This window comes from Phyllobates terribilis, unplaced genomic scaffold (genome assembly GCF_046119375.1).
Source record: "Phyllobates terribilis strain yellow unplaced genomic scaffold, ASM4611937v1 Scaffold_38__1_contigs__length_12584779, whole genome shotgun sequence".
Taxonomy (NCBI): Eukaryota; Metazoa; Chordata; class Amphibia; order Anura; family Dendrobatidae; genus Phyllobates; species Phyllobates terribilis.
Window position 1 is genome coordinate 1053508 of NW_027362798.1, and position 22220 is coordinate 1075727.

Sequence of the window (22220 nt, forward strand, 5' to 3'; positions counted from 1 at the left end):
GAAAAAAGGCTGTCAAACTTCTAATAGTGTGAACACGTACCTGCTGCAATGCTCCAGGAGCGGGATCCCAAAAATGATTAATAGAAAAAAGAGAGGGGTCGCTCACTGGTCTATTCGGGTGCTCTGAAGAAAAGAGTAATCTCAATAGCAAAAAGAACTTCGGCACTCCATACATGAAAATATAAGAAATATTGTATCTAGACTAATGTCACTTTGAAAAATGAAGGTTTTTTACGCATAATTTGGCCAATTTATGTGTGCCCATCAACCATGACAAGGTCACCTTCGTATGATGGGAAACTACGCTATGCTACCACTGGATATGCCACTCTTGGGCTGTAAGCCTGTATGGACAATATGTCTCTGCTTGGGCTTTTAACCTACAATGTATGGGCTGGTAGAGCTAGTTAAAACCACCTGTGACTGAATGGGAGGGACACATGGTCAGAAAAAAGGCTGTCAAACTTCTAATAGTGTGAACACGTACCTGCTGCAATGCTCCAGGAGCGGGATCCCAAAAATATTTCTTATATTTTCATGTATGGAGTGCCGAAGTTCTTTTTGCTATTGAGATTACTCTTTTCTTCAGAGCACCCGAATAGACCAGTGAGCGACCCCTCTCTTTTTTCTATTAATCATTTTTGGGATCCCGCTCCTGGAGCATTGCAGCAGGTACGTGTTCACACTATTAGAAGTTTGACAGCCTTTTTTCTGACCATGTGTCCCTCCCATTCAGTCACAGGTGGTTTTAACTAGCTCTACCAGCCCATACATTGTAGGTTAAAAGCCCAAGCAGAGACATATTGTCCATATAGGCTTACAGCCCAAGAGTGGCATATCCAGTGGTAGCATAGCGTAGTTTCCCATCATACGAAGGTGACCTTGTCGTGGTTGATGGGCACACATAAATTGGCCAAATTATGCGCAAAAAACCTTCATTTTTCAAAGTGACATTAGTCTAGATACAATATTTCTTATATTTTCATGTATGGAGTGCCGAAGTTCTTTTTGCTATTGAGATTACTCTTTTCTTCAGAGCACCCGAATAGACCAGTGAGCGACCCCTCTCTTTTTTCTATTAATCATTTTTGGGATCCCGCTCCTGGAGCATTGCAGCAGGTACGTGTTCACACTATTAGAAGTTTGACAGCCTTTTTTCTGACCATGTGTCCCTCCCATTCAGTCACAGGTGGTTTTAACTAGCTCTACCAGCCCATACATTGTAGGTTAAAAGCCCAAGCAGAGACATATTGTCCATACAGGCTTACAGCCCAAGAGTGGCATATCCAGTGGTAGCATAGCGTAGTTTCCCATCATACGAAGGTGACCTTGTTGTGGTTGATGGGCACACATAAATTGGCCAAATTATGCGCAAAAAACCTTCATTTTTCAAAGTGACAATAGTCTAGATACAATATTTCTTATATTTTCATGTATGGAGTGCCGAAGTTCTTTTTGCTATTGAGATTACTCTTTTCTTCAGAGCACCCGAATAGACCAGTGAGCGACCCCTCTCTTTTTTCTATTAATCATTTTTGGGATCCCGCTCCTGGAGCATTGCAGCAGGTACGTGTTCACACTATTAGAAGTTTGACAGCCTTTTTTCTGACCATGTGTCCCTCCCATTCAGTCACAGGTGGTTTTAACTAGCTCTACCAGCCCATACATTGTAGGTTAAAAGCCCAAGCAGAGACATATTGTCCATACAGGCTTACAGCCCAAGAGTGGCATATCCAGTGGTAGCATAGCGTAGTTTCCCATCATACGAAGGTGACCTTGTCGTGGTTGATGGGCACACATAAATTGGCCAAATTATGCGCAAAAAACCTTCATTTTTCAAAGTGACATTAGTCTAGATACAATATTTCTTATATTTTCATGTATGGAGTGCCGAAGTTCTTTTTGCTATTGAGATTACTCTTTTCTTCAGAGCACCCGAATAGACCAGTGAGCGACCCCTCTCTTTTTTCTATTAATCATTTTTGGGATCCCGCTCCTGGAGCATTGCAGCAGGTACGTGTTCACACTATTAGAAGTTTGACAGCCTTTTTTCTGACCATGTGTCCCTCCCATTCAGTCACAGGTGGTTTTAACTAGCTCTACCAGCCCATACATTGTAGGTTAAAAGCCCAAGCAGAGACATATTGTCCATACAGGCTTACAGCCCAAGAGTGGCATATCCAGTGGTAGCATAGCGTAGTTTCCCATCATACGAAGGTGACCTTGTCGTGGTTGATGGGCACACATAAATTGGCCAAATTATGCGCAAAAAACCTTCATTTTTCAAAGTGACATTAGTCTAGATACAATATTTCTTATATTTTCATGTATGGAGTGCCGAAGTTCTTTTTGCTATTGTACCACAGGACTGGCGTATAGCAAATGTGGTGCCAATGTTCAAAAAGGGGACAAAAACTGAACTTGGAAATTGTAGGCCAGTAAGCGTAACCTCTACTGTGGGTAAAATCCTGGAGGGTTTCCTAACAGATGCTATACTAGAGTATCTGAAGAAGAATAACCTCACGACCCAATATCAACATGGGTTTACGAGGGACCGTTCCTGTCAGACTAATCTGATCAGTTTTTATGAGGAGGCAAGTTCGGGACTGGACCAAGGAAATGCAGTGGATGTTGTGTATATGGACTTTTCAAAAGCTTTTGATACGGTTCCACACAAAAGGTTGATACATAAAATGAGAACAATGGGGATAGGGGAAAATATATGTATGTGGGTTAAGAACTGGCTTAGTGATAGGAAACTGTGGCGCCCTGCTACGCACTGGTGCTAAAGAACCCAGAAGGGTGCATGGATGGACTTCTCCACAAGAGGCCCTCACACATTCACACACCTCCACCCTACCACCTCAGACCAGCAGAGGGATCCCGTCAGGGATATACATAGGGAGGGTGGAGCTAGGCAGCTCAGATTAGAGTTCTAGTTTCAGATTAGTGTTCAGATACAGAGCGGAACACAGCTCAGAATTGAGCAGAGAGTGTGCTGATGCTCAGAGAGCAGAGAAGAGGCAGCGAGCTGGCTGCTTTGCTTAGGCGAGCCAAGGCCTACAGCACGTTTGAAAGCCTAGTGAGGGCCTTGGGTGGGCCGAAGGCAGAGAGAAGAAGGAAGAAGTAGCAAGGGGGCAGAGGAGCATACCAGGCTCACCCCGATATATATACCGGACACCGGGTCTGCACCTACAGGGACCCTTTATTCCCAGTAGGAACCACCGGAACCCCTGGAGGACTACAGGTCCCAGGTTCACCAAACGCTGACTACAGTACCAGGGCTAGGAGTCACGGAGGTCCCAGCGTCCAGGGAGAGTGATCTCCAAAGAGAAGGCCCTATCTGTTATGTTCTGCTACCAAAGCTAAGGAAAGAGAGGAGATCTGTCCCTACTATAGGACTCAGCTGAATCCCTACGATGTAACAGGGAACCTGATCCTGCGATCAGACCTGCTAAAGTCCTAATCTAGTCTGTACGGAGACCTATAGATGTGGGGAGGGAATCCCTACAAGTACTAAGGACTGGGAGGAATATGGGACACCTCCTAACAGAAATAGTAGCAGACAGACGAACAAACAAAATATATAGAACATAGAGGTCCGTAGACCAAGCAAACTAACAGAGTTAGATACAGAGCACAGGCTAGCTAGAAAGTAGATATACAATGAAGTCCAGCAAAGCCAGAAGGGCGGAGCAGGATTAAATAGGCCAACAAGGTCATGTGACCAGCAAAGGAAAAAAAACCTAACAGCAAGGTTCTAACAGTACCCCCCCTTCTAAGAGGATCCTCCGGATCCCCTAGGACCAGGCTTATCAGGAAATCTCCTGTGAAACGCTCTGATAAGTCTGGACGCGGAAACATCATCTGACCTCACCCAAGAGTTATCCTCGGGTCCGAAACCTTTCCAGGCCACAAGATACTGCAAACTACCTCTATACCGTCTAGAGTCAAGGATGCGAGAAATTTCATATTCCCCGTCCTCCACCACCGGAGGAACAGAGGCAGAGGCGTCACCATCCGACACAACAGCTTTTTTTAACAGAGAGACATGAAAGACCGGATTAATTCTCCAGGAGGTAGGAACCTCCAACCTAACAGCAGATTGGTTGACAACCTGAAGCACCTTAAAGGGCCCTACAAACTTGGGACCCAATTTCTTAGAAGGAATCCTCAACCGCAGATTCCTAGAGGACAACCAAACCATGTCACCAACAGCGAACAAAACCTCCTGTCGTTTCCTATCAAAGTAGTCTTTAGATTTTCTGTTGGCCTCCTGAAGATTACCACGCACATCCGTCCAAACTCTTTCCAAATCACCGGAAAAATTCTCCTCCTCAGGCACGGCAGATCCCAACTTGGAGAACGACCCAAACGACGGATGTCTCCCAGAACAACAAAAAAAAGGCGAACAACCAGCAGAAGAAAGATACACAGCTCAGCAGACAGTATCACACAGTATAAGATTAGATACACTGCTCAGCAGACTATCACACAGCATAGGATTAGATACACGGCTCAACAGACAGTATCACACAGGAGAGGATTAGATACACAGCTCAGCAGACAGTATCACACAGGAGGGGATTAGATACACAGCTCAGGAGACAGTATCACACAGTATAAGATTAGACACACTGCTCAGCAGACAGTATCACACAGGAGAGGATTAGATACACAGCTCAGCACACAGTATCACACAGGAAAGGATTAGATACACAGCTCAGCAGACAGTATCACACAGGAGAGGATTAGATACACAGCTCAGCAGACAGTATCGCACAGGAAAGGATTAGACACACTACTCAGCAGACGGTATCGCACAGGAGAGGATTAGATACACGGCTCAGCAGACAGTACCGCACAGGAGAGGATTAGATACACAGCTCAGCAGACAGTATCACACAGGAAAGGATTAGATACATAGCTCAGCAGACGGTATCACACAGGACAGGATTAGATGCACAGCTCAGCAGACAGTATCACACAGGAGAGGATTAGATACACGGCTCAGCAGACAGTACCGCACAGGAGAGGATTAGATACACAGCTCAGCAGACAGTATCACACAGGAAAGGATTAGATACATAGCTCAGCAGACGGTATCACACAGGACAGGATTAGATGCACAGCTCAGCAGACAGTATCACAGGAGAGGATTAGATACACAGCTCAGCAGACAGTATCACACAGGAGAGGATTAGATACACTGCTCAGCAGACAGTATCACACAGGATAGGATTAGATACACAGTTCATCAGACAGTATCACACAGGAGAGGATTAGATACACAGCTCAGCAGACAGTATCACACAGGAGAGGATTAGATACACAGCTCATCAGACAGTATCACACAGGAGAGGATTAGATACACAGCTCAGCACACAGTATCACACAGGAAAGGATTAGATACACAGCTCAGCAGAGAGTATCGCACAGGAGAGGATTAGATACACAGCTCAGCAGCCGGTATCACACAGGAGAGGATTAGATACACTGCTCAGCAGATGGTATCACACAGGAGAGGATTAGATACACGGTTGAGCAGACAGTATCACACAGGGTAGGATTAGAGATACAGCTCAGCAGACAGTATCACACAGCATAGGATTAGATACACAGCTCAGCAGACAGTATCACACAGCATAGGATTAGATACACAGCACAGCAGTCAGTATCACACAGGAGAGTATTAGATACACGGATCAGCAGATGGTATCAAACAGGATGGAATTAGATACACTGCTCAGCAGACAGTATCACACAGGACAGGATTAGATACACAGCTCAGCTGACAATATCACACAGGAGAGGATTAGATACACAGCTCACTTGACAGTATCACACAGTAGAGGATTATATACATGGCTCAGCAGACAGTATCACACAGGATAGGCTTAGATACACAGTTCAGCAGGCAGTATCTCACAGGAAAGAATTAGATACACAGCTCAGCAAACATTATCACACAGGAGAGGATTAGATACATAGCTCAGCAGACAGTATCACACAGGAGAGGATTAGATACACGGCTCAGCAGACGGTATCACACAGGAGAGGATTAGATACACAGCTCAGCAGACAGTATCACACAGGAAAGGATTAGATACACAGCTCAGCAGATGGTATCACACAGGATAGGATTAGATACACAACTCAGCTGACAGTATCACACAGCACAGGATTAGATACAAAGCTCAGCAGATAGTATCACACAGGAGTGGATTAGATACACGGCTCAGCAGACAGTATCACACAGGAGTGGATTAGATACACGGCTCAGCAGACAGTATCACACAGGATAGGATTAGATACACAGTTCATCAGACAGTATCACACAGGAGTGGATTAGATACACGGCTCAGCAGACAGTATCGCACAGGGCGGGATTAGATACACGGCTCAGCAGACAGTATCACACAGCATAGGATTAGATACACTGCTCAGCAGATAGTATCACACAGGATAGGATTAGATGCACAGCTCAGCAGACAGTATCACACAGGAGTGGATTAGATACACGGCTCAGCAGACAGTATCGCACAGGGCGGGGTTAGATACACAGCTCAGCAGACAGTATCACACAGGAGTGGATTAGATACACGGCTCAGCAGACAGTATCACACAGGATAGGATTAGATACACAGTTCATCAGACAGTATCACACAGGAGTGGATTAGATACACGGCTCAGCAGACAGTATCGCACAGGGCGGGATTAGATACACGGCTCAGCAGACAGTATCACACAGCATAGGATTAGATACACTGCTCAGCAGATAGTATCACACAGGAGAGGATTAGATACACAGCTCAGCAGACAATATCGCACAGGGGAGGATTAGATACATAGCTCAGCGGACTGTATCACACAGGACAGGATTAGATACACAGCTCAGCAGACAGTATCACACAGGAGAGCATTAGATACACAGCTCAGCAGACGGTATCACACAGGAGAGGATTAGATACACGGCTCGGCAGATGGTATCACACAAGATAGAAATTTTAAGCGCAGCAGAGTAACCAGCGCACATACCTGTTAGCTCAGGTGAGTTTAAAAGGCTGCTGTTGATAACAAGGGCATTTGCTAAATAGATGGTGTGTGTGCAACAATATACTGAAAGGTCAATTATATTGTGCAGCTTATCTCACCACCTGTAGTTATTTAGGTGAAAGCTCCAAAATGCTTGCCTAATATGTCTGTTTATCCAAAAGGAAGTAAAAAGGGAGAGCTAGAAAGATAGCATTGCATCACATTACATGGCAATGCAATGCACAGTTGCTGAAGTTGAACCAAAATGAGCTTGTAATCTGGCTTCTGCAACTTTGAACATGAAAAATCCAATGAGGAGAAGAAAAGCAAAGCCAAAGAGTCCATCCCAAAATCCGACAAACAAGCAAAATGAACAAAAAACATTGAATTCAATTCTTTCTGATTTTAGAAACTGCATTAAAGAAGGGGTGCACCGGTCCTGGAGATACTGCAATACCAGGTCAATGCGTGGAGTGGACAGAGCAAGCTCTTTTTCCATCTCCCTGTTCTAAAAATCCATTTAATATATGGTCCCCAGATAGGGGACGTATCAGATATTAAACTGATAAGAACAGATACTACACTTGATCTTAGCCAAAAGGCCGAGAAGCGATAACCAGAATTGGTTTCAAACTACGGAGCCACCCAAGGATCCTGAAAAGTCCATTTGTGGAGATGAGCTCCTGGACTCCCGTTAAGAAGACATGTTGTCAACCTCTAGATCCCTTACATGCCTGCACTTTTCGGCTTGCTGCTGCTGCAATCCACGCGTTTTAGATCTGCATAACTCCACCTCTTTAAACACAGCACCTTCACCCCCTGCTGTTCCCACCCGCCTCAACACCGTTGGAAGGGAGGAGAACCAATTAAGGCGGGGGTGGGGTGGAACGAGCAGCTGTCTACCCTTAGCAGGAGGGCTCCTGATTACATACCTCTCCTGCTGCTGCTGCTGCTGGCTGTCCAGCAGCAGACTGAAGGTGGCTGCTGCTGTGCACAGGTATATAAAGGCTCAGAGCCTATTATGACACGCGCAGCCAGCGTTCCATTGCCACATTCCATCTACTGCAGGCAGGATACCTGGCTGGCTGAATGTCGCTGAGAAGCTCACAGAGACCGCCATAAGCAACAGTTTAACAGAATGCCACAGACTAATCAACCAAACTTTTTGGGTTGGGTTCTCTTTTATAGTCTGCAGGCATTAAATGAAAGAAGTCAGTGTTCCAGCAGAAGGAGACAACGTTTCAGAAAAGGCATTGTAGCAAACCAAAAAAGAAATTTTAAGCGCAGCAGAGTAACCAGCGCACATACCTGTTAGCTCAGGTGAGTTTAAAAGGCTGCTGTTGATAACAAGGGCATTTGCTAAATAGATGGTGTGTGTGCAACAATATACTGAAAGGTCAATTATATTGTGCAGCTTATCTCACCACCTGTAGTTATTTAGGTGAAAGCTCCAAAATGCTTGCCTAATATGTCTGTTTATCCAAAAGGAAGTAAAAAGGGAGAGCTAGAAAGATAGCATTGCATCACATTACATGGCAATGCAATGCACAGTTGCTGAAGTTGAACCAAAATGAGCTTGTATTTTGGCTTCTGCAACTTTGAACATGAAAAATCCAATGAGGAGAAGAAAAGCAAAGCCAAAGAGTCCATCCCAAAATCCGACAAACAAGCAAAATGAACAAAAAACATTGAATTCAATTCTTTCTGATTTTAGAAACTGCATTAAAGAAGGGGTGCACCGGTCCTGGAGATACTGCAATACCAGGTCAATGCGTGGAGTGGACAGAGCAAGCTCTTTTTCCATCTCCCTGTTCTAAAAATCCATTTAATATATGGTCCCCAGATAGGGGACGTATCAGATATTAAACTGATAAGAACAGATTTTTTTTGTCGAAAGCCCGAATTCGTGTACAAAACCCGAGTGCGCTTAAAAAAGTGACAAGTGCCACAAAAAAAGTGCACTAGGATGCTGGTCTTCTTGAAACCCTCTCCAAAAGGAGAAGGGTCCCCCAAACCATTCCCCGTCCCTCCGAGCCAAAAGGCCACAGCGAGGAACAGGGGCAAAAAGCCACCTCCAGCCGAAGCCAGAGGCGACCCAATCTTACCCCCAGCACCTGCCCGAGTTCTCACCCGAGCAAGGCACTGGGAGCCAAAGACTGTGCTCCCCTCCCGGAAGAGGGGAGCCAACAAAGCTCTCCTCCCAAAAGAGGAGAGCCAGGGGGGGTTCAGGGGGGAGCGGAACCTGATGGCCACACACTCCCCCCCTAGACCTGCCAAGAGAGGAACCCGTAAGGGAACCGCATCCCGACAAAGTCCTAGTAGGACGTGACACACGTGAATAAGTGGACACACAGTGACAAAGAAATTAAATAAATAGTGAAGGTTTCACAGTATAATACTGCCCGGACCTTCGACCGGGAATTGAAAAATTCCCCATCCTAAGGCCAGAAGGCCCGGAATAAGGGTGTGTGCGAAGAAAGAAAATTTGAAGTGCTTGTGCAAATGTGCCATAAACTCAAGTGGGGTTCCCAATCCCAGTGAGTTAAGGCACCCCAGGGTCACCACTCCTGGGGCACTTCACACTTCGGGCTTTCGATCTTCCCCGGCCCAATGGCGTCGATCCTGGGGGGCCATGCTTTCCACCAGATGACTATATTAGCCACCTGGCATACTAACAAGCGCCTAAACCCCAGTGTGCATAATGTATCAATCTACTAGGGCGGCCAACATCCAAAACCGCCTTTTCGAAAGATACTACACTTGATCTTAGCCAAAAGGCCGAGAAGCGATAACCAGAATTGGTTTCAAACTACGGAGCCACCCAAGGATCCTGAAAAGTCCATTTGTGGAGATGAGCTCCTGGACTCCCGTTAAGAAGACATGTTGTCAACCTCTAGATCCCTTACATGCCTGCACTTTTCGGCTTGCTGCTGCTGCAATCCACGCGTTTTAGATCTGCATAACTCCACCTCTTTAAACACAGCACCTTCACCCCCTGCTGTTCCCACCCGCCTCAACACCGTTGGAAGGGAGGAGAACCAATTAAGGCGGGGGGTGGGGTGGAACGAGCAGCTGTCTACCCTTAGCAGGAGGGCTCCTGATTACATACCTCTCCTGCTGCTGCTGCTGCTGGCTGTCCAGCAGCAGACTGAAGGTGGCTGCTGCTGTGCACAGGTATATAAAGGCTCAGAGCCTATTATGACACGCGCAGCCAGCGTTCCATTGCCACATTCCATCTACTGCAGGCAGGATACCTGGCTGGCTGAATGTCGCTGAGAAGCTCACAGAGACCGCCATAAGCAACAGTTTAACAGAATGCCACAGACTAATCAACCAAACTTTTTGGGTTGGGTTCTCTTTTATAGTCTGCAGGCATTAAATGAAAGAAGTCAGTGTTCCAGCAGAAGGAGACAACGTTTCAGAAAAGGCATTGTAGCAAACCAAAAAAGAAATTTTAAGCGCAGCAGAGTAACCAGCGCACATACCTGTTAGCTCAGGTGAGTTTAAAAGGCTGCTGTTGATAACAAGGGCATTTGCTAAATAGATGGTGTGTGTGCAACAATATACTGAAAGGTCAATTATATTGTGCAGCTTATCTCACCACCTGTAGTTATTTAGGTGAAAGCTCCAAAATGCTTGCCTAATATGTCTGTTTATCCAAAAGGAAGTAAAAAGGGAGAGCTAGAAAGATAGCATTGCATCACATTACATGGCAATGCAATGCACAGTTGCTGAAGTTGAACCAAAATGAGCTTGTAATCTGGCTTCTGCAACTTTGAACATGAAAAATCCAATGAGGAGAAGAAAAGCAAAGCCAAAGAGTCCATCCCAAAATCCGACAAACAAGCAAAATGAACAAAAAACATTGAATTCAATTCTTTCTGATTTTAGAAACTGCATTAAAGAAGGGGTGCACCGGTCCTGGAGATACTGCAATACCAGGTCAATGCGTGGAGTGGACAGAGCAAGCTCTTTTTCCATCTCCCTGTTCTAAAAATCCATTTAATATATGGTCCCCAGATAGGGGACGTATCAGATATTAAACTGATAAGAACAGATACTACACTTGATCTTAGCCAAAAGGCCGAGAAGCGATAACCAGAATTGGTTTCAAACTACGGAGCCACCCAAGGATCCTGAAAAGTCCATTTGTGGAGATGAGCTCCTGGACTCCCGTTAAGAAGACATGTTGTCAACCTCTAGATCCCTTACATGCCTGCACTTTTCGGCTTGCTGCTGCTGCAATCCACGCGTTTTAGATCTGCATAACTCCACCTCTTTAAACACAGCACCTTCACCCCCTGCTGTTCCCACCCGCCTCAACACCGTTGGAAGGGAGGAGAACCAATTAAGGCGGGGGGTGGGGTGGAACGAGCAGCTGTCTACCCTTAGCAGGAGGGCTCCTGATTACATACCTCTCCTGCTGCTGCTGCTGCTGGCTGTCCAGCAGCAGACTGAAGGTGGCTGCTGCTGTGCACAGGTATATAAAGGCTCAGAGCCTATTATGACATGCGCAGCCAGCGTTCCATTGCCACATTCCATCTACTGCAGGCAGGATACCTGGCTGGCTGAATGTCGCTGAGAAGCTCACAGAGACCGCCATAAGCAACAGTTTAACAGAATGCCACAGACTAATCAACCAAACTTTTTGGGTTGGGTTCTCTTTTATAGTCTGCAGGCATTAAATGAAAGAAGTCAGTGTTCCAGCAGAAGGAGACAACGTTTCAGAAAAGGCATTGTAGCAAACCAAAAAAGAAATTTTAAGCGCAGCAGAGTAACCAGCGCACATACCTGTTAGCTCAGGTGAGTTTAAAAGGCTGCTGTTGATAACAAGGGCATTTGCTAAATAGATGGTGTGTGTGCAACAATATACTGAAAGGTCAATTATATTGTGCAGCTTATCTCACCACCTGTAGTTATTTAGGTGAAAGCTCCAAAATGCTTGCCTAATATGTCTGTTTATCCAAAAGGAAGTAAAAAGGGAGAGCTAGAAAGATAGCATTGCATCACATTACATGGCAATGCAATGCACAGTTGCTGAAGTTGAACCAAAATGAGCTTGTAATCTGGCTTCTGCAACTTTGAACATGAAAAATCCAATGAGGAGAAGAAAAGCAAAGCCAAAGAGTCCATCCCAAAATCCGACAAACAAGCAAAATGAACAAAAAACATTGAATTCAATTCTTTCTGATTTTAGAAACTGCATTAAAGAAGGGGTGCACCGGTCCTGGAGATACTGCAATACCAGGTCAATGCGTGGAGTGGACAGAGCAAGCTCTTTTTCCATCTCCCTGTTCTAAAAATCCATTTAATATATGGTCCCCAGATAGGGGACGTATCAGATATTAAACTGATAAGAACAGATACTACACTTGATCTTAGCCAAAAGGCCGAGAAGCGATAACCAGAATTGGTTTCAAACTACGGAGCCACCCAAGGATCCTGAAAAGTCCATTTGTGGAGATGAGCTCCTGGACTCCCGTTAAGAAGACATGTTGTCAACCTCTAGATCCCTTACATGCCTGCACTTTTCGGCTTGCTGCTGCTGCAATCCACGCGTTTTAGATCTGCATAACTCCACCTCTTTAAACACAGCACCTTCACCCCCTGCTGTTCCCACCCGCCTCAACACCGTTGGAAGGGAGGAGAACCAATTAAGGCGGGGGGTGGGGTGGAACGAGCAGCTGTCTACCCTTAGCAGGAGGGCTCCTGATTACATACCTCTCCTGCTGCTGCTGCTGCTGGCTGTCCAGCAGCAGACTGAAGGTGGCTGCTGCTGTGCACAGGTATATAAAGGCTCAGAGCCTATTATGACACGCGCAGCCAGCGTTCCATTGCCACATTCCATCTACTGCAGGCAGGATACCTGGCTGGCTGAATGTCGCTGAGAAGCTCACAGAGACCGCCATAAGCAACAGTTTAACAGAATGCCACAGACTAATCAACCAAACTTTTTGGGTTGGGTTCTCTTTTATAGTCTGCAGGCATTAAATGAAAGAAGTCAGTGTTCCAGCAGAAGGAGACAACGTTTCAGAAAAGGCATTGTAGCAAACCAAAAAAGAAATTTTAAGCGCAGCAGAGTAACCAGCGCACATACCTGTTAGCTCAGGTGAGTTTAAAAGGCTGCTGTTGATAACAAGGGCATTTGCTAAATAGATGGTGTGTGTGCAACAATATACTGAAAGGTCAATTATATTGTGCAGCTTATCTCACCACCTGTAGTTATTTAGGTGAAAGCTCCAAAATGCTTGCCTAATATGTCTGTTTATCCAAAAGGAAGTAAAAAGGGAGAGCTAGAAAGATAGCATTGCATCACATTACATGGCAATGCAATGCACAGTTGCTGAAGTTGAACCAAAATGAGCTTGTAATCTGGCTTCTGCAACTTTGAACATGAAAAATCCAATGAGGAGAAGAAAAGCAAAGCCAAAGAGTCCATCCCAAAATCCGACAAACAAGCAAAATGAACAAAAAACATTGAATTCAATTCTTTCTGATTTTAGAAACTGCATTAAAGAAGGGGTGCACCGGTCCTGGAGATACTGCAATACCAGGTCAATGCGTGGAGTGGACAGAGCAAGCTCTTTTTCCATCTCCCTGTTCTAAAAATCCATTTAATATATGGTCCCCAGATAGGGGACGTATCAGATATTAAACTGATAAGAACAGATACTACACTTGATCTTAGCCAAAAGGCCGAGAAGCGATAACCAGAATTGGTTTCAAACTACGGAGCCACCCAAGGATCCTGAAAAGTCCATTTGTGGAGATGAGCTCCTGGACTCCCGTTAAGAAGACATGTTGTCAACCTCTAGATCCCTTACATGCCTGCACTTTTCGGCTTGCTGCTGCTGCAATCCACGCGTTTTAGATCTGCATAACTCCACCTCTTTAAACACAGCACCTTCACCCCCTGCTGTTCCCACCCGCCTCAACACCGTTGGAAGGGAGGAGAACCAATTAAGGCGGGGGGTGGGGTGGAACGAGCAGCTGTCTACCCTTAGCAGGAGGGCTCCTGATTACATACCTCTCCTGCTGCTGCTGCTGCTGGCTGTCCAGCAGCAGACTGAAGGTGGCTGCTGCTGTGCACAGGTATATAAAGGCTCAGAGCCTATTATGACACGCGCAGCCAGCGTTCCATTGCCACATTCCATCTACTGCAGGCAGGATACCTGGCTGGCTGAATGTCGCTGAGAAGCTCACAGAGACCGCCATAAGCAACAGTTTAACAGAATGCCACAGACTAATCAACCAAACTTTTTGGGTTGGGTTCTCTTTTATAGTCTGCAGGCATTAAATGAAAGAAGTCAGTGTTCCAGCAGAAGGAGACAACGTTTCAGAAAAGGCATTGTAGCAAACCAAAAAAGAAATTTTAAGCGCAGCAGAGTAACCAGCGCACATACCTGTTAGCTCAGGTGAGTTTAAAAGGCTGCTGTTGATAACAAGGGCATTTGCTAAATAGATGGTGTGTGTGCAACAATATACTGAAAGGTCAATTATATTGTGCAGCTTATCTCACCACCTGTAGTTATTTAGGTGAAAGCTCCAAAATGCTTGCCTAATATGTCTGTTTATCCAAAAGGAAGTAAAAAGGGAGAGCTAGAAAGATAGCATTGCATCACATTACATGGCAATGCAATGCACAGTTGCTGAAGTTGAACCAAAATGAGCTTGTAATCTGGCTTCTGCAACTTTGAACATGAAAAATCCAATGAGGAGAAGAAAAGCAAAGCCAAAGAGTCCATCCCAAAATCCGACAAACAAGCAAAATGAACAAAAAACATTGAATTCAATTCTTTCTGATTTTAGAAACTGCATTAAAGAAGGGGTGCACCGGTCCTGGAGATACTGCAATACCAGGTCAATGCGTGGAGTGGACAGAGCAAGCTCTTTTTCCATCTCCCTGTTCTAAAAATCCATTTAATATATGGTCCCCAGATAGGGGACGTATCAGATATTAAACTGATAAGAACAGATACTACACTTGATCTTAGCCAAAAGGCCGAGAAGCGATAACCAGAATTGGTTTCAAACTACGGAGCCACCCAAGGATCCTGAAAAGTCCATTTGTGGAGATGAGCTCCTGGACTCCCGTTAAGAAGACATGTTGTCAACCTCTAGATCCCTTACATGCCTGCACTTTTCGGCTTGCTGCTGCTGCAATCCACGCGTTTTAGATCTGCATAACTCCACCTCTTTAAACACAGCACCTTCACCCCCTGCTGTTCCCACCCGCCTCAACACCGTTGGAAGGGAGGAGAACCAATTAAGGCGGGGGGTGGGGTGGAACGAGCAGCTGTCTACCCTTAGCAGGAGGGCTCCTGATTACATACCTCTCCTGCTGCTGCTGCTGCTGGCTGTCCAGCAGCAGACTGAAGGTGGCTGCTGCTGTGCACAGGTATATAAAGGCTCAGAGCCTATTATGACATGCGCAGCCAGCGTTCCATTGCCACATTCCATCTACTGCAGGCAGGATACCTGGCTGGCTGAATGTCGCTGAGAAGCTCACAGAGACCGCCATAAGCAACAGTTTAACAGAATGCCACAGACTAATCAACCAAACTTTTTGGGTTGGGTTCTCTTTTATAGTCTGCAGGCATTAAATGAAAGAAGTCAGTGTTCCAGCAGAAGGAGACAACGTTTCAGAAAAGGCATTGTAGCAAACCAAAAAAGAAATTTTAAGCGCAGCAGAGTAACCAGCGCACATACCTGTTAGCTCAGGTGAGTTTAAAAGGCTGCTGTTGATAACAAGGGCATTTGCTAAATAGATGGTGTGTGTGCAACAATATACTGAAAGGTCAATTATATTGTGCAGCTTATCTCACCACCTGTAGTTATTTAGGTGAAAGCTCCAAAATGCTTGCCTAATATGTCTGTTTATCCAAAAGGAAGTAAAAAGGGAGAGCTAGAAAGATAGCATTGCATCACATTACATGGCAATGCAATGCACAGTTGCTGAAGTTGAACCAAAATGAGCTTGTAATCTGGCTTCTGCAACTTTGAACATGAAAAATCCAATGAGGAGAAGAAAAGCAAAGCCAAAGAGTCCATCCCAAAATCCGACAAACAAGCAAAATGAACAAAAAACATTGAATTCAATTCTTTCTGATTTTAGAAACTGCATTAAAGAAGGGGTGCACCGGTCCTGGAGATACTGCAATACCAGGTCAATGCGTGGAGTGGACAGAGCAAGCTCTTTTTCCATCTCCCTGTTCTAAAAATCCATTTAATATATGGTCCCCAGATAGGGGACGTATCAGATATTAAACTGATAAGAACAGATACTACACTTGATCTTAGCCAAAAGGCCGAGAAGCGATAACCAGAATTGGTTTCAAACTACGGAGCCACCCAAGGATCCTGAAAAGTCCATTTGTGGAGATGAGCTCCTGGACTCCCGTTAAGAAGACATGTTGTCAACCTCTAGATCCCTTACATGCCTGCACTTTTCGGCTTGCTGCTGCTGCAATCCACGCGTTTTAGATCTGCATAACTCCACCTCTTTAAACACAGCACCTTCACCCCCTGCTGTTCCCACCCGCCTCAACACCGTTGGAAGGGAGGAGAACCAATTAAGGCGGGGGGTGGGGTGGAACGAGCAGCTGTCTACCCTTAGCAGGAGGGCTCCTGATTACATACCTCTCCTGCTGCTGCTGCTGCTGGCTGTCCAGCAGCAGACTGAAGGTGGCTGCTGCTGTGCACAGGTATATAAAGGCTCAGAGCCTATTATGACACGCGCAGCCAGCGTTCCATTGCCACATTCCATCTACTGCAGGCAGGATACCTGGCTGGCTGAATGTCGCTGAGAAGCTCACAGAGACCGCCATAAGCAACAGTTTAACAGAATGCCACAGACTAATCAACCAAACTTTTTGGGTTGGGTTCTCTTTTATAGTCTGCAGGCATTAAATGAAAGAAGTCAGTGTTCCAGCAGAAGGAGACAACGTTTCAGAAAAGGCATTGTAGCAAACCAAAAAAGAAATTTTAAGCGCAGCAGAGTAACCAGCGCACATACCTGTTAGCTCAGGTGAGTTTAAAAGGCTGCTGTTGATAACAAGGGCATTTGCTAAATAGATGGTGTGTGTGCAACAATATACTGAAAGGTCAATTATATTGTGCAGCTTATCTCACCACCTGTAGTTATTTAGGTGAAAGCTCCAAAATGCTTGCCTAATATGTCTGTTTATCCAAAAGGAAGTAAAAAGGGAGAGCTAGAAAGATAGCATTGCATCACATTACATGGCAATGCAATGCACAGTTGCTGAAGTTGAACCAAAATGAGCTTGTAATCTGGCTTCTGCAACTTTGAACATGAAAAATCCAATGAGGAGAAGAAAAGCAAAGCCAAAGAGTCCATCCCAAAATCCGACAAACAAGCAAAATGAACAAAAAACATTGAATTCAATTCTTTCTGATTTTAGAAACTGCATTAAAGAAGGGGTGCACCGGTCCTGGAGATACTGCAATACCAGGTCAATGCGTGGAGTGGACAGAGCAAGCTCTTTTTCCATCTCCCTGTTCTAAAAATCCATTTAATATATGGTCCCCAGATAGGGGACGTATCAGATATTAAACTGATAAGAACAGATACTACACTTGATCTTAGCCAAAAGGCCGAGAAGCGATAACCAGAATTGGTTTCAAACTACGGAGCCACCCAAGGATCCTGAAAAGTCCATTTGTGGAGATGAGCTCCTGGACTCCCGTTAAGAAGACATGTTGTCAACCTCTAGATCCCTTACATGCCTGCACTTTTCGGCTTGCTGCTGCTGCAATCCACGCGTTTTAGATCTGCATAACTCCACCTCTTTAAACACAGCACCTTCACCCCCTGCTGTTCCCACCCGCCTCAACACCGTTGGAAGGGAGGAGAACCAATTAAGGCGGGGGGTGGGGTGGAACGAGCAGCTGTCTACCCTTAGCAGGAGGGCTCCTGATTACATACCTCTCCTGCTGCTGCTGCTGCTGGCTGTCCAGCAGCAGACTGAAGGTGGCTGCTGCTGTGCACAGGTATATAAAGGCTCAGAGCCTATTATGACACGCGCAGCCAGCGTTCCATTGCCACATTCCATCTACTGCAGGCAGGATACCTGGCTGGCTGAATGTCGCTGAGAAGCTCACAGAGACCGCCATAAGCAACAGTTTAACAGAATGCCACAGACTAATCAACCAAACTTTTTGGGTTGGGTTCTCTTTTATAGTCTGCAGGCATTAAATGAAAGAAGTCAGTGTTCCAGCAGAAGGAGACAACGTTTCAGAAAAGGCATTGTAGCAAACCAAAAAAGAAATTTTAAGCGCAGCAGAGTAACCAGCGCACATACCTGTTAGCTCAGGTGAGTTTAAAAGGCTGCTGTTGATAACAAGGGCATTTGCTAAATAGATGGTGTGTGTGCAACAATATACTGAAAGGTCAATTATATTGTGCAGCTTATCTCACCACCTGTAGTTATTTAGGTGAAAGCTCCAAAATGCTTGCCTAATATGTCTGTTTATCCAAAAGGAAGTAAAAAGGGAGAGCTAGAAAGATAGCATTGCATCACATTACATGGCAATGCAATGCACAGTTGCTGAAGTTGAACCAAAATGAGCTTGTAATCTGGCTTCTGCAACTTTGAACATGAAAAATCCAATGAGGAGAAGAAAAGCAAAGCCAAAGAGTCCATCCCAAAATCCGACAAACAAGCAAAATGAACAAAAAACATTGAATTCAATTCTTTCTGATTTTAGAAACTGCATTAAAGAAGGGGTGCACCGGTCCTGGAGATACTGCAATACCAGGTCAATGCGTGGAGTGGACAGAGCAAGCTCTTTTTCCATCTCCCTGTTCTAAAAATCCATTTAATATATGGTCCCCAGATAGGGGACGTATCAGATATTAAACTGATAAGAACAGATACTACACTTGATCTTAGCCAAAAGGCCGAGAAGCGATAACCAGAATTGGTTTCAAACTACGGAGCCACCCAAGGATCCTGAAAAGTCCATTTGTGGAGATGAGCTCCTGGACTCCCGTTAAGAAGACATGTTGTCAACCTCTAGATCCCTTACATGCCTGCACTTTTCGGCTTGCTGCTGCTGCAATCCACGCGTTTTAGATCTGCATAACTCCACCTCTTTAAACACAGCACCTTCACCCCCTGCTGTTCCCACCCGCCTCAACACCGTTGGAAGGGAGGAGAACCAATTAAGGCGGGGGGTGGGGTGGAACGAGCAGCTGTCTACCCTTAGCAGGAGGGCTCCTGATTACATACCTCTCCTGCTGCTGCTGCTGCTGGCTGTCCAGCAGCAGACTGAAGGTGGCTGCTGCTGTGCACAGGTATATAAAGGCTCAGAGCCTATTATGACACGCGCAGCCAGCGTTCCATTGCCACATTCCATCTACTGCAGGCAGGATACCTGGCTGGCTGAATGTCGCTGAGAAGCTCACAGAGACCGCCATAAGCAACAGTTTAACAGAATGCCACAGACTAATCAACCAAACTTTTTGGGTTGGGTTCTATTTTATAGTCTGCAGGCATTAAATGAAAGAAGTCAGTGTTCCAGCAGAAGGAGACAACGTTTCAGAAAAGGCATTGTAGCAAACCAAAAAAGAAATTTTAAGCGCAGCAGAGTAACCAGCGCACATACCTGTTAGCTCAGGTGAGTTTAAAAGGCTGCTGTTGATAACAAGGGCATTTGCTAAATAGATGGTGTGTGTGCAACAATATACTGAAAGGTCAATTATATTGTGCAGCTTATCTCACCACCTGTAGTTATTTAGGTGAAAGCTCCAAAATGCTTGCCTAATATGTCTGTTTATCCAAAAGGAAGTAAAAAGGGAGAGCTAGAAAGATAGCATTGCATCACATTACATGGCAATGCAATGCACAGTTGCTGAAGTTGAACCAAAATGAGCTTGTAATCTGGCTTCTGCAACTTTGAACATGAAAAATCCAATGAGGAGAAGAAAAGCAAAGCCAAAGAGTCCATCCCAAAATCCGACAAACAAGCAAAATGAACAAAAAACATTGAATTCAATTCTTTCTGATTTTAGAAACTGCATTAAAGAAGGGGTGCACCGGTCCTGGAGATACTGCAATACCAGGTCAATGCGTGGAGTGGACAGAGCAAGCTCTTTTTCCATCTCCCTGTTCTAAAAATCCATTTAATATATGGTCCCCAGATAGGGGACGTATCAGATATTAAACTGATAAGAACAGATACTACACTTGATCTTAGCCAAAAGGCCGAGAAGCGATAACCAGAATTGGTTTCAAACTACGGAGCCACCCAAGGATCCTGAAAAGTCCATTTGTGGAGATGAGCTCCTGGACTCCCGTTAAGAAGACATGTTGTCAACCTCTAGATCCCTTACATGCCTGCACTTTTCGGCTTGCTGCTGCTGCAATCCACGCGTTTTAGATCTGCATAACTCCACCTCTTTAAACACAACACCTTCACCCCCTGCTGTTCCCACCCGCCTCAACACCGTTGGAAGGGAGGAGAACCAATTAAGGCGGGGGGTGGGGTGGAACGAGCAGCTGTCTACCCTTAGCAGGAGGGCTCCTGATTACATACCTCTCCTGCTGCTGCTGCTGCTGGCTGTCCAGCAGCAGACTGAAGGTGGCTGCTGCTGTGCACAGGTATATAAAGGCTCAGAGCCTATTATGACACGCGCAGCCAGCGTTCCATTGCCACATTCCATCTACTGCAGGCAGGATACCTGGCTGGCTGAATGTCGCTGAGAAGCTCACAGAGACCGCCATAAGCAACAGTTTAACAGAATGCCACAGACTAATCAACCAAACTTTTTGGGTTGGGTTCTCTTTTATAGTCTGCAGGCATTAAATGAAAGAAGTCAGTGTTCCAGCAGAAGGAGACAACGTTTCAGAAAAGGCATTGTAGCAAACCAAAAAAGAAATTTTAAGCGCAGCAGAGTAACCAGCGCACATACCTGTTAGCTCAGGTGAGTTTAAAAGGCTGCTGTTGATAACAAGGGCATTTGCTAAATAGATGGTGTGTGTGCAACAATATACTGAAAGGTCAATTATATTGTGCAGCTTATCTCACCACCTGTAGTTATTTAGGTGAAAGCTCCAAAATGCTTGCCTAATATGTCTGTTTATCCAAAAGGAAGTAAAAAGGGAGAGCTAGAAAGATAGCATTGCATCACATTACATGGCAATGCAATGCACAGTTGCTGAAGTTGAACCAAAATGAGCTTGTAATCTGGCTTCTGCAACTTTGAACATGAAAAATCCAATGAGGAGAAGAAAAGCAAAGCCAAAGAGTCCATCCCAAAATCCGACAAACAAGCAAAATGAACAAAAAACATTGAATTCAATTCTTTCTGATTTTAGAAACTGCATTAAAGAAGGGGTGCACCGGTCCTGGAGATACTGCAATACCAGGTCAATGCGTGGAGTGGACAGAGCAAGCTCTTTTTCCATCTCCCTGTTCTAAAAATCCATTTAATATATGGTCCCCAGATAGGGGACGTATCAGATATTAAACTGATAAGAACAGATACTACACTTGATCTTAGCCAAAAGGCCGAGAAGCGATAACCAGAATTGGTTTCAAACTACGGAGCCACCCAAGGATCCTGAAAAGTCCATTTGTGGAGATGAGCTCCTGGACTCCCGTTAAGAAGACATGTTGTCAATCTCTAGATCCCTTACATGCCTGCACTTTTCGGCTTGCTGCTGCTGCAATCCACGCGTTTTAGATCTGCATAACTCCACCTCTTTAAACACAGCACCTTCACCCCCTGCTGTTCCCACCCGCCTCAACACCGTTGGAAGGGAGGAGAACCAATTAAGGCGGGGGGTGGGGTGGAACGAGCAGCTGTCTACCCTTAGCAGGAGGGCTCCTGATTACATACCTCTCCTGCTGCTGCTGCTGCTGGCTGTCCAGCAGCAGACTGAAGGTGGCTGCTGCTGTGCACAGGTATATAAAGGCTCAGAGCCTATTATGACACGCGCAGCCAGCGTTCCATTGCCACATTCCATCTACTGCAGGCAGGATACCTGGCTGGCTGAATGTCGCTGAGAAGCTCACAGAGACCGCCATAAGCAACAGTTTAACAGAATGCCACAGACTAATCAACCAAACTTTTTGGGTTGGGTTCTCTTTTATAGTCTGCAGGCATTAAATGAAAGAAGTCAGTGTTCCAGCAGAAGGAGACAACGTTTCAGAAAAGGCAT

The 22220-nt window shown here is 45.4% G+C and overlaps 10 non-coding genes and 2 pseudogenes across 10 annotated transcripts; all 12 read right to left on the minus strand.

Annotated features, from left to right (window-relative positions):
* Window positions 1–7458: 7458 nt before the first annotated feature.
* LOC141183733 (U2 spliceosomal RNA) lies at window positions 7459–7649 on the minus strand. The gene has a single exon (XR_012258558.1). It is a non-coding gene; the product is annotated as a U2 spliceosomal RNA (small nuclear RNA).
* A 1114-nt stretch (window positions 7650–8763) lies between these two features.
* LOC141183352 (U2 spliceosomal RNA) lies at window positions 8764–8943 on the minus strand (annotated as a pseudogene).
* A 790-nt stretch (window positions 8944–9733) lies between these two features.
* LOC141183546 (U2 spliceosomal RNA) lies at window positions 9734–9825 on the minus strand (annotated as a pseudogene).
* Window positions 9826–10940: 1115 nt separating this feature from the next.
* On the minus strand, window positions 10941–11131 carry LOC141183745 (U2 spliceosomal RNA). Its single transcript, XR_012258569.1, has one exon. It is a non-coding gene; the product is annotated as a U2 spliceosomal RNA (small nuclear RNA).
* Window positions 11132–12246: 1115 nt separating this feature from the next.
* LOC141183757 (U2 spliceosomal RNA) lies at window positions 12247–12437 on the minus strand. Its single transcript, XR_012258580.1, has one exon. It is a non-coding gene; the product is annotated as a U2 spliceosomal RNA (small nuclear RNA).
* A 1115-nt stretch (window positions 12438–13552) lies between these two features.
* Window positions 13553–13743, minus strand: LOC141183771 (U2 spliceosomal RNA). The gene has a single exon (XR_012258592.1). It is a non-coding gene; the product is annotated as a U2 spliceosomal RNA (small nuclear RNA).
* Window positions 13744–14858: 1115 nt separating this feature from the next.
* On the minus strand, window positions 14859–15049 carry LOC141183784 (U2 spliceosomal RNA). The gene has a single exon (XR_012258603.1). It is a non-coding gene; the product is annotated as a U2 spliceosomal RNA (small nuclear RNA).
* A 1115-nt stretch (window positions 15050–16164) lies between these two features.
* On the minus strand, window positions 16165–16355 carry LOC141183796 (U2 spliceosomal RNA). Its single transcript, XR_012258614.1, has one exon. It is a non-coding gene; the product is annotated as a U2 spliceosomal RNA (small nuclear RNA).
* Window positions 16356–17470: 1115 nt separating this feature from the next.
* Window positions 17471–17661, minus strand: LOC141183808 (U2 spliceosomal RNA). The gene has a single exon (XR_012258625.1). It is a non-coding gene; the product is annotated as a U2 spliceosomal RNA (small nuclear RNA).
* Window positions 17662–18776: 1115 nt separating this feature from the next.
* Window positions 18777–18967, minus strand: LOC141183820 (U2 spliceosomal RNA). The gene has a single exon (XR_012258636.1). It is a non-coding gene; the product is annotated as a U2 spliceosomal RNA (small nuclear RNA).
* Window positions 18968–20082: 1115 nt separating this feature from the next.
* Window positions 20083–20273, minus strand: LOC141183832 (U2 spliceosomal RNA). Its single transcript, XR_012258647.1, has one exon. It is a non-coding gene; the product is annotated as a U2 spliceosomal RNA (small nuclear RNA).
* A 1115-nt stretch (window positions 20274–21388) lies between these two features.
* Window positions 21389–21579, minus strand: LOC141183844 (U2 spliceosomal RNA). Its single transcript, XR_012258658.1, has one exon. It is a non-coding gene; the product is annotated as a U2 spliceosomal RNA (small nuclear RNA).
* Between the last annotated feature and the right edge of the window lie 641 nt (window positions 21580–22220).